The sequence below is a fragment of the Zingiber officinale genome, chromosome 6B (assembly GCF_018446385.1).
Source record: "Zingiber officinale cultivar Zhangliang chromosome 6B, Zo_v1.1, whole genome shotgun sequence".
Taxonomy (NCBI): Eukaryota; Viridiplantae; Streptophyta; class Magnoliopsida; order Zingiberales; family Zingiberaceae; genus Zingiber; species Zingiber officinale.
In genome coordinates, this window is record NC_055996.1 from 83,658,335 (window position 1) to 83,676,444 (window position 18,110).

Genomic DNA, 18,110 nt, shown 5'->3' on the forward strand with positions numbered 1-18,110 from the left:
GGGTTTATCCCTAAATTTTTATTTAGGATTTATTTAGCTGTTTGTTTGTATTCTAGCTAAATAAAAATGTATATTTATTGGTGACACAGGACTTTGACGCGAGACGGGTATCTCGGAGTCAGATTTGGACTTTTCTTATCAGAGGCGGGTACTTTTGACTTATGTCATTTGATATACATAGTAGTGAATTTAACAAGTTGCATTAATTATGTCCTTTATTTGTTTCGGTTAGTCACTACCCAATATCTGATACATGATTGATTGATTGCTTGATTTGCATCCCATGTATACTTTATTTGTTTATACATGCTTATAGGGGTAGTGATATACCATGCTTCACCTTGTTCAGGACCTAGGTTTTTATACCTTCTGTGTACCTTTGATTCGATATGATTCGTTGACCTAGGGTGCACTTTTCTATATATATGGATTAGGTCAGGATATTTTTATGGTTATTGCCATGCACCATTTGCATGATTGCATGCTGTGTGATAGTCCGCTCCATTATTGTTGAGCACATCGCCAGTTACATGGATCTGCACACACCACCACTCATGGGTTAGTGGTCGATTCGGGTATGTTGCAGCAGGGACTCTGTTAGGGCACCGTTAGTCCGCTTATGGGTAGTGTGACACAACGTGTTATCCGTCAGGGATTCCTCCCCGTCATCGTGTCGGGAGTTGAGAGCATTGCGCTCCCCATTTATGATTTGGGATAGGAGGATAGGTGTACTCGGAAGAGATCCCGTCCACTCGGTCACTCATCGGGAGTAGTGACGACAGAGTGCATTCACAGCCCTACCCATTCGGCCTCACTATTACGTGAGAGATGATGCGTCAGGGGTGACCAGGACGCATCATTGGAATCATATGCATGATGCATTTATTGCTTGTGTTTGTGTTTGCTGCATTTATATGCTGCATATTGTTTGGATACCTATGTTTGACATGCATACAGTTTTCTATCCCTGACTGTTTGACCTTATACTCAGGTCCTGGTTAGTCTGCATCTCCTGTTTACTTCAGATGCATTTTTATCTTTCTTATCAGGAGACTGTACGCATGATTAGTGCTAGGTGTTATTTCCCTACTTTGTATATCAATTGTACCTGCTGAGTGTTGGACTCACCCCACCTCCATTGTTGATATTTTCAGATTGATGCTGTCAGGAGAGATTTCCAGTTGCTGGTCCCTGCAGACCTCGAGGATATGATTGGTTTTCTTTTGGTTTCTTTTCTGTTCTAGACTGTTTTGAACTTGTTATGTTTTGGATTATTTTACTTATGGACATTGTATGGATTTTATTATGACGATGGATTTGGATTTGGATTTATTCTACTACATGCCTGCCTGGACGGCAGAAGAGGTGAGTTCGTCGGATTTGAGTTTTACGAGTGTAGTTGAGTAGGGTGGATTTCGAGTCAGAGTACTATTGTTTGTTATTACTATTATTAGCTGCGTGGTTGTGACAGCCAGAGGCTGAATATCTATATAAACTGCGTGGTGATTATTTTTATTTATTGTTATTATTCCAGCCGTCTGTGGCTGAGGTATATGTGTTATGTAGAAGTTTCAGATTGTCCGCCGTATAGGGGAGATGCTGCCGAAATTTCTTTGGACAGGGACTCCTCTGGGGCGTGACAATTTAGTGGTATTAGAGCGCCAAGTTTGGCGATACTTGTTGGATTTTTGTATTTTGGATTTTCGAGATTTATCTGATACCAATTTATTTGGTATCAGAGCAGGTTATGATACCTACTTTTGGTGTTCTGGAGATTTATCGGATACCTGTTGTTGGTATTCTGGATATTTGGGTTAGCCAAGTTTGCGAGTCAAACTGGGCATTTTCAGATTTTCGATATGGTTATGTTTCGGATTTCCGTTTCGGATTTATTTGGATTTCCGGCGATATTCTCGTTCGGAATTTTGAGGTCAAAGGGCGACGGAACATCTCCAGACAGCAAATAGGTATGATGTTTATTTTATGATTGTTATACCTGTAGTAATATCTGTAATTTAATTTAACAGATATGAGGCGATCTACTCGTGCTGCTGCGAGACGTGGTACTGGACGACCACGTGCGAGGACCACGGGATCTCTGGATATGCCAGAGATGCCCACTGTTAGTGAGCCTGTCAGTCAGGGATAGACTCAGCATGCTGCGGGCACGTTGGACTTTCAGACCTCGACGGCTCCTATAGAGGTACCTACCTCGGTTGTGCCGTGCCACCCTTACCGTATTTACGGTACCATCGGGGTACCATTGGCGTGCAGACATCCGCTCGGTATGACCTCGGTGTATTGACCACCGCCACTTGGATCTCATGCAGACACGGTGCTTTCGCCCCAATGCCTCTGATGGCGGTACGCACCATATCCATTACCTCAGTACCTCCATTGCGGCCACTTATGTTCACCCCGCAGTACCGACGGCTTATGCTTCAATATATACAGGAGTTCCTCCTCCGGTTTATTCTGCAGTACCACGTAATATCGGCTCGATGTTTATTCTGCGGTAGTCCAAACCGACTCATCGATATTGTCACGAGCTAGGATTCCGATGGGTGAGTCGATGAAGACTCGTTTCACTCTTTTCCGCGGAGATCTCGATCCGAGCATGGCTCTGTCATGGATAGAGACTATGGAGCAGACTTTCTTCTATATGGCTTGCTCCGAGTGGGAGAAAGCAGAGCTGGCTGCCTACCATTTACGGGATGAAGCTAATGCCTGGTGGATTACTCAGCGTTCTATTATTGGTGAGCGCAACGTCACGTGGACCAGGTTCAGAGAGGCTTTTGAGAGCTGCTTCTTTCCATTGTCTTATCAGATGGCTCGCCGACAGGATTTTATGAGTCTGAGGCAGAACAACCGCTCAGTGACCGAGTATAATACTGAATTCCACCGGTTGGCTAAGTTTTGTCTAGAGTTAGTTGCGGAGGACAGAACTCGCATGATGCAGTTTATTCAGGGACTGGATGGTTATCTGCATGTACGACTTGCCGGTTTAGGGATCACATCTTACTCTGATGCACTGGATCGAGCTTTGATGATAGAGTTAGCTCAGTAGACAGCATATCCGGACAAGAAAAGGAAGCATACGGGTAAGGCATCAAGGCAGATCCAGCAGACACAGACGACCGGACAGCATCAGACTAGTCGCGGACGGTCAGGTCAGAGTTCTTCTGGGGTATCTCGTAGGCCTCAGAAGTCAGAGCGGTCTTCTTCAGGACGTTCTCGGTTTTCTCAGCAGAACCGGCAACCACCTCCCAGTGATACTCATTGTTTCAGATGTGGATCCAGAGATCACCTCACCCCAGCTTGCTCTCTGGGACAGTCAGTTTACTTTTATTGCAAACTGCCGGGGCACCAGAGCCGAGATTGTCAGCTGAAGGCTCAGCACACGGCTTCCGGAGGGTCAGGTCAGAGGGGACAGTCTAGTAAGTCAGGGGCATATCGAGGAGGGCAGAAAGCCCATTCTTCACATCGTCAGCAGGGAGCAGCTCCCACTGTAGCAGCTGCATTTGGCATGCTTGGACAGGAGTACTCTAGTGCTTCTGTAGCACCCCAGAGTTTTGTTCCAGGACCTTATTATCCGACTCAGGGGCAGTACTAGACTCAGTCCCAGCCAGCTGCACAGTATCAGTCACCATCCTCTTAGTCTTCTCTGGCACATTGTCCAGCAGCGCCTCAGTGGCAGGCTTCTGCCCAGCCGCAGCAGCCGCTGGCAGCGTTACCACCTCCTCCTCCGCCATAGACTGGTCGTGTTCATGAGATTACCAGAGAGGATGCTCAGCGGGCCGATGGATCCGATTTCCTCGGTACGATTTACATTTATGCATTTTCCGCTGATATTTTGATTGATACTGGTAGTTCACACTCTTTTATATCCCGTACCTTTATGCGGGAGATTGGTAGATTACCTACTGTTAGACTACAGCGGTTGACCGTCTCCCTACCATCCGGTGATACTTTAGACGTCACCCAAGAGGTCAGAGGTTGCCCGTTAGACTTTGGCAACATGACACTTACGGTAGATCTTCTAGTATTGGAGATGATCGAGTTTGATATCATTCTTGGCATGGATTGGCTGTCAGTATATCATGCTACCGTTGATTGCCAGACGAGGGTGGTCACCTTCCGGCCTCCGAACCAACCATCGTGGAGTTTCACTGGCATCAGAGATGACGGCATCTCGATTATTTCGGCGATTCTGGCGCAGAAGCTGCTGTCTCACGACTGTCATGGTTTTCTATTATCTCTGATTAGTACTGAAGACAGCAGCAGTTCGCAGCTCTCCGACGTTTCTGTAGTCCGAGAGTATCCAGATGTATTCCCTGAGGAGCTTCCTGGTTTGCCTCCTAGAAGGCCAGTGGAGTTCACTATTGAGCTGATTCCGGGAACCGTTTCGACATCGAAAGCTCCTTATCATATGACACCAAAAGAGTTGAACGAGCTGAAGGTTCAACTCCAGGAGCTTTTAGACAGGGGATTCATTCACCCTAGTGTTTCCCCATGGAGTTCTCCGGTACTATTTGTCAAGAAAAAGGACGGCACCATGAGGTTATGTATTGACTACAGGCAGCTGAATTCAGTGACCGTCAGAAATAAATATCCATTACCACGGATTGAGGATTTATTTGATCAGCTCAGAGGTACTTCAGTGTATTCCAAGATTGATCTGCGATCCGGATATCATCAGCTGAGAGTCAGAGACTCAGATCTTCAGAAGACAGCGTTCCGTACCAGATACGGTCATTATGAGTTTTTGGTAATGCCATTTGGGCTTACCAATGCTCCAGCGGTGTTTATGGACTTGATGAACCGCATCTTTCTGGAGTATCTGGATCAGTTTGTTATTGTTTTCATTGATGACATATTGGTCTATTCGCATTCCGAGGAGGAGCACGCACAGCATCTTCGTACAATTATGGAGATTCTTCGACGACATCAGCTGTACGCGAAGTTCAGCAAGTGTGCATTCTGGCTATCTTCAGTCGGTTTTCTGGGACACGTGGTCTCTAGTAGAGGTATTTCAGTTGATCCTCAGAAGATCGAGGCTATCACCGGTTGGGAGCAGCCGAAGTCAGTTCAGGAGATCCGCAGTTTTCTGGGATTGGCTGGATATTACCGACGTTTTGTCGAGGGTTTCTCGCGTATTGCTATGCCATTGATATGTCTTACCAGGAAAGGCGTGAAGTTCATGTGGACAGAGGATTGCGAGACCAGCTTTCAGGAGCTGAAGCGGAGATTAGTGTCGGCTCCAGTTTTGGTTTTACCTTCTGGAGAGGATGGATTTGTACTCTACACCGACGCGTCTCTACAGGGTTTGGGTGCCGTTCTGATGTAGCACGCCAGAGTAGTCTCTTATGCTTCTCGTCAGTTGAAGGGGCATGAGAAGAACTACCCAGTACATGACCTGGAGTTAGCCGCCATCATTTATGCATTGAAGATTTGGCGCCATCATTTATACGGTATTACATTTGGGATTCTCACTGATCATAAGAGTCTCAAATATATTTTCACTCAGAAGGAGCTTAATCTCCGACAGAGGAGATGGATGGAGTTCTTGAAGGACTACGATTGTACCATTAGCTACCACCCGGGGAAAACTAATGTGGTTGCCGATGCACTCAGCAGGAAGTCCAGAGGGACTTTGGCTTGCAACCGAGCTTCAGTCACGGACTTGATTCAGGGTTTCTCTGAGTTAGATCTTGAGGAGCAGGGACCGACAGAGCAGGGTATTCTTGTTACCATGGTTGCTCAGTCATCGATCAGGACGAGGATCCGAGAGGCCCAGGCTGGTGATCAGCATTTGCAGTTCATTAGCAGTCAGATAGCTTCTGGGCAGCAGACCAATTTTACATGAGACGAGGAGGGTATTATATACTTCCGAGACAGATTATGCGTACCTCAGTCTCATCCGGTCTTACAGGAGCTACTCCAGGAGGCACACCGCTCTCGATTTACGATCCATCTAGGCGGGACCCGTATGTATCGAGACTTGAGGCGTTCCTACTGGTGGAACGGCATGAAGAAAGACATCGCGGATTTCGTAGCTAGATGTCTTGTATGTCAGCAGGTGAAGGCTGAACACCAGAGACCTGCAGGATTACTTCAGCGGATTCCTATTCCTGAGTGGAAGTGGGATCACATCACTATGGACTTTGTGGTGGGTTTGCCGAGGACACGACGAGGCCATGACGCGATTTGGGTAATCGTTGATCGATTAACCAAATCCGTATACTTCTTAGCGATCCGGAGGACTGATCCCTTGGATCGATTGGCATATCTGTATTGCCGAGAGATCATCAGACTACATGGTGTTCCGTTGAGTATCATTTCGGATAGAGATCCACGGTTCACATCTCGTTTCTGGCAGAGTCTACAGCAGGCCTTGGGCACATAACTCCGTTTCAGTACAGCCTTCCATCCACAGACAGATGGACAGTCAGAGCGGACTATTCAGACTTTAGAGGACCTGCTGAGGTCATGTGTTATGGATTTCGGAGGTAGTTGGGAGGATCATTTGCCGCTGGTAGAGTTTGCCTACAACAACAGCTTTCATTCGGCTATCCAGATGGCACCGTTTGAGGCGTTGTATGGTAGACCTTGTCGGACACCCGTCTTCTAGGATGAGGTTGGAGAGGCCCAGTTGTTGGGACCTCATAGAGTTCAGCAGGATGCAGAGTTGGTCCGTACTATCAGACGGAGGATGTCAGAGGCGCAGGACCGCTAGAAGAGTTATGCTGATCGGAGACGCAGACCACTAGAGTTCTCTGTTGGCGACCATGTATTTCTACGAATTTCACCCACAAAAGGGGTGAAGAGATTTGGCCTTAGAGGTAAGCTAGCTCCTCGGTACATTGACCCTTTCGAGATCTTGGAGAGGATCGGAGCAGTAGCTTACCGACTGGCACTACCACCGTCCCTGTCAGGCGTTCACGATGTATTCCACGTATCGATGCTGAGGAGATACGTGCCCGACCCGACGCATGTGCTGGCAGATATTCCAGTTCCAGTTCAGCCTGACATTTCATATGAGGAGGTTCCGGTACGGATTCTCGACCGGAAAGAGCGTCAGTTGCGGAACAAGACTATCCGGCTGGTTAAAGTCGGATGGCAGCATCATTCGGACGAGGAGGCTACTTGGGAGCTCGAGGATACTATCCTAGCTCGATATCCCCATCTTTTCACTTGAGGTATGTGATTTATTTAGCGTTCAGCATTTATACTCTATATCTGTTGATAGTACTTGCTGATGGTAGATAACGAAATTTGGGGACCAAATTTTTATAAGTGGGGGAGAATGTAAAATACCAGAAATAGGCGAATATTAATAAGGGAATTTTTCGGAATTTTTGGACATTTTTTGGAAATTTTTCGGAGCTCGTATGGACGAGTTGACGGGGATAAAAACGGGGTCCGGAAAAGCCTGTTTAGGCTACCCCATTTAAGTGAGGAAAAGTTGAATTTCTTAATTTCTTTTCTTTATTTATTTTGCCTTTTCTTTATTTTTATTTTCGCCGTTTCCTCTATTTCTTCTTCCCGAATCTGTTTCTTCTCCCCGAAACCGTTCGCGCGCCCCTTCTTCCCTGTCGCCGACTCCTTGCCCTAATCGCCGACGCCCCTCCTCACTGCCGCCGTGACGCCAAGCGCTACTGCACAGAGCCGGCGCCACCGCCGGCCACCCCGTGCCCTAGCCGAGCTTCCTCCTGCCGAGGCTGCGCCCTAGCATCCTCTTCCGCCACCACAGCGACGCCGCCGAGGACTCGGCTCAAGTCTCTGCCCCGATCTCCAGCAACGTCGTCCCTCTGCCCTACTGTTGGCTGCCAATTTTTCCTCTTGTGCCGATCATCACCGTACCCTTGCTAGTAGCCGGCGTCGCCCGGAGCAGTGCCGCTCCTCACTGTGCCGCCTCTCCTCTGTTCTTGAGCAATCCTTCATTGTGGTGGAATTAGGTCACGGTTAAGGTAAGGCAGTGATGAGAAGGTTAGGGATTTGAGGATCTTGATTGATCTCGGATCAGTTTCCTGTTCTGTTGGTTTGATTTGTAGGTTGTTTTAGTAGTAGGATGTTAACAAATTATGTTTGATCTGTGATCTTCTTACTGGCAGCACTCAAACCAGCATCACCAGTGGGTTGGATCAAGAGCAGAGGTTTGAATCAAGGTAAGAGGTAGAGTAATTGTTACATGTTGATGAGTTAGATTCATGTATTGGATTCGGAATATATTGGATTAATCCATGTTTAGGTATGATCTTGATACCTATTGATAATTTATTCATCATTAGGTTGTGTAGAATAATTAGGTTATATGGATTTAGGTTTTGGATTTTTATCAAAAGGGTTGTTTGGGGTTAAGGTAATTAACCCTAATTAACCGTTAGAAAGGTTGAGGGAAATGGTTTAGGGTTTATCCCTAAATTTTTATTTAGAATTTATTTAGCTGTTTGTTTGTATTCTAGCTAAATAAAAATGTATATTTATTGGTGACACAGGACTTTGACGCGAGACGGGTATCTCGGAGTCAGATTTGGACTTTTCTTATCGGAGGCGGGTACTTTTGACTTATGTCATTTGATTTACATAGTAGTGAATTTAACAAGTTGCATTAATTATGTCCTTTATTTGTTTCGGTTAGTCACTACCCAATATCTGATACATGATTGATTGATTGCTTGATTTGCATCCCATGTATACTTTATTTGTTTATACATGCTTATAGGGATAGTGATATACCATGCTTCACCTTGTTCAGGACCTAGGTTTTTATACCTTCTGTGTACCTTTGATTCGATATGATTCGTTGACCTAGGGTGCACTTTTCTATATATATGGATTAGGTCAGGATGTTTTTATGGTTATTGTCATGCACCATTTGCATGATTGCATCTTTGTCGATAGTCCGCTCCATTATTGTTGAGCACATCGCCATGTATTCTGCACACACACCACTCATGGGTTAGTGGTCGATTCAGGCAGTGTGTGTTGCAGTTAGGCTCTGTTGGTCCGCTCATGGGTAGTGTGACACAACGTGTTATCCGTCAGGGATTCCTCCCGTCATCGTACCGGGAGTTGAGAGCATTGAGCTTCCCATTTATGATTTGGGGTAGGAGGATAGGTGTACTCGACAACATCCGTCCACTCGGTCACTCATCAGGAGTAGTGACGACAGAGTGCACGGTTGTCACAACCCTACCCACTCGGCCTCACTATTCTGTGAGATGATCGACTGGCGTCAGGGGTGACCAGGACGCATCATTGGCATCATATGCATGATGCATTTATTGCTTGTGTTTGCTGCATTTATATGCTACATATTGTTTGGATACCTATGTTTGACATGCATACAGGATTTCCCTATCCCTCGGACTGTTTGACCTTATACTCAGGTCCTGGTTAGTACAGTCTCTCCTGTTTACTTCAGATTCATTTTATCTTTCTTATCAGGAGACTGTACACATGATTAGTGCTAGGTGTTATTTTCCTACTTTGTATATCAATTGTACCTGCTGAGTGTTGGACTCACCCCGCCTTCATTGTTGATATTTTCAGGTTGATGCTGTTAGGAGAGATTTCCAGTTGCTGGTCCCTGCAGACCTCGAGGATATGATTGGTTTTCTTTTGGTTTCTTTTCTGTTCTAGACTGTTTTGAACTTGTTATGTTTTGGATTATTTTACTTATGGACATTGTATGGATTTTATTATGTCGATGGATTTGGATTTGGATTTATTCTACTACATGCCTGCCTGGACGGCAGACGAGGTGAGTTCGTTGGATTTGAGCTTTACGAGTGTAGTTGAGTAGGGTGGAGTACTATTGTTTCAGATTAATCTTGATAATCCGTAATATGAATCACAGACAAGTATCACCAATCTGATTCTGATATCTAATAAATTGGTATCAGATTATTTTGATTATTCATCACACAAAAACTTGACTCGCAAAACCATCAATACGAAAACCAAGCATCAGAAACCTGTGCTCTGATACCAATAAATTGTCACGCCCGGGGGAGTCCCTGACACATATACCTCAGCCACTGGCGGCTGGAATAATAACAATAAATAAAAATAAACACCACGCAGTTTATATAGATATTCAGCCTCTGGCTGTCACAACCACATTAGCTTTCCCTGGGTGGTAGCTAATGGTACAATCGTAATCCTTCAGGAACTCCATCCATCTCCTCTGTCGGAGATTAAGCTCCTTCTGAGTGAAAATGTATTTGAGACTCTTATGGTCAGTGAGAATCTCAAATGTAATGCCATACAGGTGATGACGCCAAATCTTCAATGCATAAATGATGGCAGCTAACTCCAAGTCATGAACTGGGTAGTTCTGCTCATGCTCCTTCAGCTGACGAGAAGCATAAGAGACTACTCTGCCGTGCTGCATCAGAACAGCGCCCAAACCCTGTAGAGAAGCGTCGGTATAGAGTACAAATCTATCCTCTCGGGTAAGACCAAAGCTGAGCCGACACTAATCTCCGCTCTCTGAGGCGATCTCGCATCCTCGGACCATGAACTTCACGCCTTTCACGGTAAGGCGTGTCAACTGGCATAGCAATACGAAAAACCCTCGATAAAGCGTCGGTAATATCCTGCTAGTCCCAAAACTACGGATCTCTCACCGACTTGGTGCTCCCAACCGTGGTGACGACCTCGATCTTCGAGGATCAATGAAATACCTCGCTAGAAACCACGTGTCGGAAAACCGGAGGATAACCAATGCACACTTGTCGAACCGTCGGTGATGCCGTCGAAGAATCTCCATAATGCGAAGATGTTGTGCGTGCTCCTCCTCGGAATGCGAATAGACCAATATGTCATCAATGAAAATAATAACAAGCGATCCGGATACTCGGAAAGATGCGGTTCATCAAGTCCATAAACACCTGGGCATTGGTAAGCCAAATGGCATTATCAAAACTCATAATGATCGCATATACGATATGCTCAACGATATCTGAGTCTCTGACTCTCAGCTGATGATATTCGGATCGCAGATCAATCTTAGAATACACTGAAGTACCTCTGAGCTGATCAAAAAAATCCTCAATCTGTGGTAATGGATATTTATTTCTGACGGTCACTGAATTCAGCTGCCTGTAGTCAATACATAACCTCATGGTGCCGTCCTTTTTCTTAACAAATAATACCGGAGAACCCCATGGTGAAACACTAAGGCGTATAAATCCCCTGTCTAAAAGCTCCTGGAGTTGACCTTCAGCTCGTTCAACTCTTTTGGTGTCATACGATACGGAGCTTTCGATGTCGGCGCGGTTCCCGGAATCAGCTCAATAGCAAACTCCACTGGTCTTCTGGGAGGCAAACCTGGTAGCTCCTCTAGAAATACATCTGGGTACTCCCAGACTACAGGAACATCGGAGAGCTGCGAACTACTGCTGTCCTCAGTACTAATCAGAGATAATAGAAAACCATGATAGCCATGAGACAGCAGCTTCTGCGCCTGAATCGCTGAAATAATCTAGATGCCATCGTCTCTAATGCCAGTGAAACTCCACGAGGGTTGGTTTGGAGGCCGGAAGGTGACCACCCTCGTCTGGCAATCAACGGTAGCATGATATACTGACAGCCAATCCATGCCAAGAATGATATCAAACTCGATCATCTCCAATACTAGAAGATCTACCGTAAGTGTCATGTTGCCAAAGTCTAACGGTCAACCTCTGACCTCTTAGGTGACATCTAAAGTATCACCGGACGGTAGGGAGACAGTCAATCGCTGCAATCTAACAGTAGGTAATCTACCAATCTCCCGCATAAAGGTACGGGATATAAAAGAGTGCGAACTACCAGTATCAATCAAAATATCAGCAGAAAATGTATAAATGGAAATTGTACCGCGGAAAATGGATCCGTCGGCCCGCTGAGCATCCTCTCTGGTAATCGCATGAACACGACCAGTCTCTGGCGGAGGAGGAGGAGGTAACGCTGCCACTGAGGCGCTGCTGGACAATGTGCCAGAGAAGACTGAGAGGATGGTGACTGATACTGTGCAGCTGGCTGGGACTGAGTCTGGTACTGGCCTAAAGGCTGAGGCTACATCTGATACTGCCCCTGCGTCGGATAATAAGGTCTTGGAATAGAACTCTGGGGTGCTACAGAATCACTGGAGTACTCCTGTCCAAGCATGCCAAATGCTGCTGCTGAGGGAGCTGCTCCCTGCTGACGCTGTGAGGAATGGGCTTTCTGCCCTCCTCGATATGCCCCTGACTGACTAGACTGTCCCTCGACTGACCCTCAGGAGTCGTGTCGAGCCTTGACAATCTCGGCTCTGGTGCCTTTGCAATAAAAGCAATGTTCAAAGTGGTGTAAGGTGATCTCGGATCCACATCCAAAGCAGTGAGTATCGGAAGATGGTTGTCGGTTCTGAGAAAAGGAACGCGTCCGAAGAAGACCGCCACGACCGGGCCTCGATACCCTAGAAGAACTACGACTGGCCAGTCTGCGACTACTACGATCTTGTCACATGCTTTGTATGCTGGATCGCCTTGATGTCTCGACCAGTATGCTTTCTTTTCCTATCCGGATATCTTTGTCTGCCGAGCTAACTCTATCATCAAAGCTCAATCCAGCATCGGAGTAAGATGTGATCCCTAAAGCGGCCGTACATGCGATAACCATCCGGTCCTCGAATAAATCGCATCGTTACGCGAGTTACGTCCTCATGACTAACTCGGACAAAACTTAGCTAACCGGTGGAATTCAGATTATACTCGGTCATGAGCGGTTGTTCCGCCTCGACTCATAAAATCTGTCGGCGAGCCATCCGATAAGACAATGGAAAGAAGCGGCTCTCAAAAGCCTCTCGAACCTTGTCCACGTGACGTTGCGCTCACCAATAATAGCCGAGTAATCCACGAGGCATTAGCTTCATCCAGTAAATGGTAGGCCAACTCGCTTTCTCCCACTCGAGCAAGCCATATAGAAGAAAGTCTCTCCATAGTCTCTATCCATGACGAGCCATGCTCGGATCGAGATCTCCGCGGAAAAGAGTGAAACGAGTCTTCATCGACTCGGATGGAATTCTAGCTCGTGCGATAATATCGATGGTGTCGGGACGGTGCAGGCTGGCGAACACTGGGTGATACTACGGTGGTACAGAATAAACCGGGAGGAGGAACTCCGGTCTTCTTGTATATCTTGAAGCATAAAGCGATGGGTGCTATGGGTGAAGGTACTGTAGGTAATGGTACCGAATATGGTGCAGCTGCTGCTACTGTAGGCATTGGGGGCACAGGTGCCACTGGTGTCGGGTACACTGTAGATCTAAGTGGCGGTGGTACTGAATACGCTGTAGGCTACGCTGGAGCAGATGTCGGGTACGCCAATGGTACCCCTGATGGTACCGGAACTACTGTAGGGATAGGTACGCTCGGCACAACCGAGGTAGGTACCTCTATAGGAGCCATCGGCGTCTGAAAGTCCAACGTGCCCGCAGCATGCTGAGTCTGTCCCTGTCTGACAGGCTCACAAACAGTGGGCATCTCTGGCATATCCAGAGATCCCGTGGTCCTCGCACGTGGTCGTCCAGTACCACGTCTCGCAGCAACACGAGTAGATCGCCTCATATCTGTTAAATTAAATTACAGATATTACTACAGGTATAACAATCATAAAATAAACATCATACCTATTTGCTGTCTGGAGATGTTCTGTCGTTGTCCAGTCCCCAACTTTTGACCTCAAAATTCCGAACGAGAATATCGTCGGAAATCCAAATAAATCCGAAACAGAAATCTGAAACATAACCTAATCGAAAATCTTTAGGGTTTGAGCGCTGTTAAACCCACTAAATTGTACAGCGCATTTATCCTCCCTCTCCCCTGACCAACGCATCTATTCAGGGTTTGAGCGCTGTTCTGATGCAGCACGATAGAGTAGTCTCCTATGCTTCTCGTCGGTTGAAGGAGTATGAGAAGAACTACCCTGTACATGATCTGGAGCTAGTCGCCATTATTTTTGCCATGAAAATTTGACGTCATTATTTATATGGCGTTACATTTGAGATTCTCACTGACCATAAGAGTCTCAAATATCTGTTTTACTTAGAAGGAATGTAATCTCCGACAGAGGAGATGGATGAAATTCCTGAAGGATTTTGATTGTACCATTAGCTATCACCCAGGGAGAGCTAATGTGGTTGCCGATGCACTTAGCAGGAAGTTCAGAGGGACTTTAGCTTGCCACCGAGTTGTGGTCACAGACTTGATTCAAGGTTTCTCCGAGTTGGGCCTTGAGGGATAAGGACGGATAGAGCAGGGTACTCTGGTTACCATGGTTGCTCAGTCGTCAATCAGGACGAGGATCCAAGAGCCCTAGGCTGTTGATCAATATTTGCAGTTTATTTGCAGCCAGATAGCTTCCGGGCAACAGACCGAGTTCACACGAGACGAGGAGGGTGTTATACACTTCCGAGGCAGATTATGCATACTTCAGTCTCATCCGGGCTTATAGGAGTTACTTCCGGAGGCTCATCGCTCATGAATTACTGTTCACCCAGGCGGTACCCGTATGTACCAAGATTTGAGGTGTTTCTATTGGTGGAACGACATGAAGGAAGACATTGCGGATTTTGCAGCTAGATGTCTTGTCTGTCAGCAAGTGAAGGCTGAGCACTCGAGACCTGCTAGATTACTTCAACAGATTCCTATTCCTGAGTGGAAATGAGAACACATTACTATGGACTTTGTGGTGAGTTTGCTGAGGACACAACGAGGCCATGACGCGATTTGGGTAATCGTTGATCAATTAACCTGATCCGCGCACTCGTTAGCAATTCGGAAGACTGATTTCCTGAAGCGATTGGTAGATCTGTTTTGCCGGGAGATCATCAGATCACGTGGTGTCCCATTGACTATTATTTCGGATAGAGACCCCCGATTCACGTCTCGTTTTTGACAGAGTCTGCAGCAGGCTTTGGGCATGCAGCTCTGTTTCAGTACAGCTTTCCATCCTCAGACAGATGGACAGTCAAAGCGGACCATACAAACTCTAGAGGACTTGCTGAGGTCTTGGGTATTGAATTTTGGAGGCAGTTGGGAGGACCATTTGCCATTGGTAGAGAGTTCGCCAACAACAACGGTTTGCATTTGGCTATCCAGATGGCACCGTTTGAAGCGTTGTATGGTAGGCCTTATCGGACACCCACCCTCTGGGATGAGGTTGGGGAGGCCCAGTTATTGGGACTTCATAGAGCTCAGCGTGAGGCAGAGTTGGTCCGTGCTATTAGACGGAGAGTGTCAGAGGCACAAGACTGCCATAAGAGTTATGCTGACCGGAGTCGGAGACTCTTAGAGTTCTCTATTTGCGACCATGTATTTCTGTGAGTTTCACCCACGAAAGGGGTGAAGAGATTTGGCTTCAGAGGTAAGCTAGCTCCACGATACATTGGACCTTTCTAGATCTTGGAGAGGATTGGAGTCGTAGCTTATCGTCTGACGCTACCACCGTCCTTGGCAGGAGTGCACGATGTATTCCACGTATCTATACTGAGGAGATACATACCCGACCCGACACATGTGCTGACAGATATCTCAGTTTCAGTACAGCCTGACGTCACTTATGAGGAGATTTCGGTACAGATTTTAGACCGGAAGGAGAGTCAGTTGTGGAACAAGACTATCCAGCTTGTTAAAGTCGGATGGTAGTACTATACGGACGAGAAGGCTTCTTGGGAGCTCGAAGATACGATCTGAGCTCGATATCCCCATCTTTTCCCTTGAGGTATATGGATTAATTTACCGTTCAACATTTAATACTCTCTATCTGTTGTTAGTACTTGCTGATGGTAGATAACAAAATTTGGGGACCAAATTTTTATTAGTGGGGGAGAATGTAAAATACTGAAAATAGGCGAAAATTAATAAGGGAATTTTTCGGAATTTTTGGAAATTTTTCGGGAATTTTTCGGAGCTTGTACGGACGAGATAACGGGGATGAAAATGGGGTCCGGAAAAAGCCTGTTTAGGCTACCCCATTTAAGTGAGGAAAAGTTGAATTTATTTATTCATTTTTCTATTTTTTTTTCTTTCTCCCTACACGCCGTTTCCCTTTCCCCCACAAACCTGCGCGTGCCGAGCTTTCTTCTTATTCCCTCACGCGTGCCCTAACCGGCGTCGCAAACCGCCGGTTCCTCCCTCTCCTCTGCCGACGCCGACGCCAGGGACCAGAGAGCCTGCGGCTAAGCTTCGCCTTTCCTCTCCCTCTTCCCTCTCGGTGCCCTAATCTTTGCTTCGCTGCCCAGTCGAGCCACTGACCGCCAACACTGTGCCTTGCGGACGCTGTCACCACTCGCCGGGGAGATCCCAGTGGCCGACCTTCCCCTGTGCCTTAGCACCACAGTTGTGCCACTGCCGAGCCTCTCCCTCTTCGTGAGTTGTGGCCGCACCATCAAAGGATCTCAACGTAGATCACCGGCGTAGATGCATTCCGAGCACCCGTTGCCAGCGTCGAGCCCTCACCCTACATCGGTTGCGCCAGACCGCGTCTCAGTCCTAGCGCCAGCCGTCTTCCTCAGCCCTAGCACCTCCTCTTCCTTGGATTCATGCTTAGTGTCGTTGCTTGATTGGGCTGATGCTACACCATCTCTGTGCTCTAGCTTGAATTCACTACCCATCCCTGGATCGCATTGCCTTCTTCACCCGAGCGGTTTCCACTGCGCTAGCTACCATTGGTTCCTTCTTCACTTGTCTCGACAGTCACATTCGGTTGGGTTCTGTCAGATTGGTATCTGCCGATAGGAGATGGTGGTAAGACATTTTGATTTGGGTTGTAGAGATCTAGATTCTGATTGCTGAATAGAAGATTGTGTTAATTGTCTTGGTTGACCCTTTTGTAGCTCCGACCATCTTTGTTGCGGACGATCCACAGATTTGAGCAACCTATTTCTTGTCATGGATTCTTTTAATTGTGAGTTACCAGCCACCTACTTGAGTTTGGGTAAGTTTTGGAGTGGATTCATTATGATCATTTGGTGTTGATTGATGTAGAAGGTCACATGATCAATTATAGGATTACGGGATTAGTATCATGATTTGTTATGATGAATTGTTAATTAAATTGACATTGTGATTAATAGAAGAGTTTATGAACGATATAATCATTGAATTGACTATAAAATGTGGAGTGTCTTGGAAAGATTAAAGGATTCATGGATGATTTAATTAGGGTTAATGTTTATATCGATTAGGGTTTTTCCCTAAATTGTTCTTAAGGATTTTTATTTAGCTATTCGTTTGAGTTGTAGCTAAATAAAAATGTATATATATTGGTGACACAGGACTTTGATGCGAGACGAGCATCTTGACATCGGATTGGACCGGATACGATCCTCTTATCGGAGGCGGGTACCTTGACTTATCTTTTTGATATGTCCTGTTGATATGTCTAGTAGGTTACTGCCTTTAATAATAATTATGTTCGTCCTTGTTTCGGTACGTCACTACCGGATACTCATTACATGCTTGTTTGCTCACCTGTTATGCATTTTATGCTAGTATCCATATGATTATATATATGTTCAGTGAGGTAGTGACATACCATGCTTGTTATGTTCAGGACTTAGGTTTTTGATATCCTATCTGACCTGTGTACTTTAGTTCTTCGTATTTGACCATCGATACTACGATACTCATGTTATATATATGGATATGGTTATGCTGATCAGTTTATTGCTATGCTTAGTGTCATGCATCATGATTGCATGCTGCGCGATTGTCGGCTCCACTATGGTTGAGCACATCGCCAGTTACATGTACTGCACACACCACCACTCATGGATTAGTGGTATATCAGGCAGGTGTGTGGCGGTTCTGCTGTTTGGCTCCGTTGGTCTGAGGACTCAGCGTGGTAGCCGGCAGACAGTTCTGCTCTGTTTGGCTCCGCTGGCATTTAGTGTAGCAGCGTAGTAGCCGGCAGACTGCTGTTTGGCTCCGTTGGTCGGGTGACTCGGTGTAGGTGGCGAGAGATACCTCCTCATCGTGTCTGCAGGAGATGAGCATTGAGCTCCCGTTTATGATTTGGGTGAAGGGCGGAGTACTCCGACAAAGATCCGCTCACTCACTCACTCATGTGTAGTGATG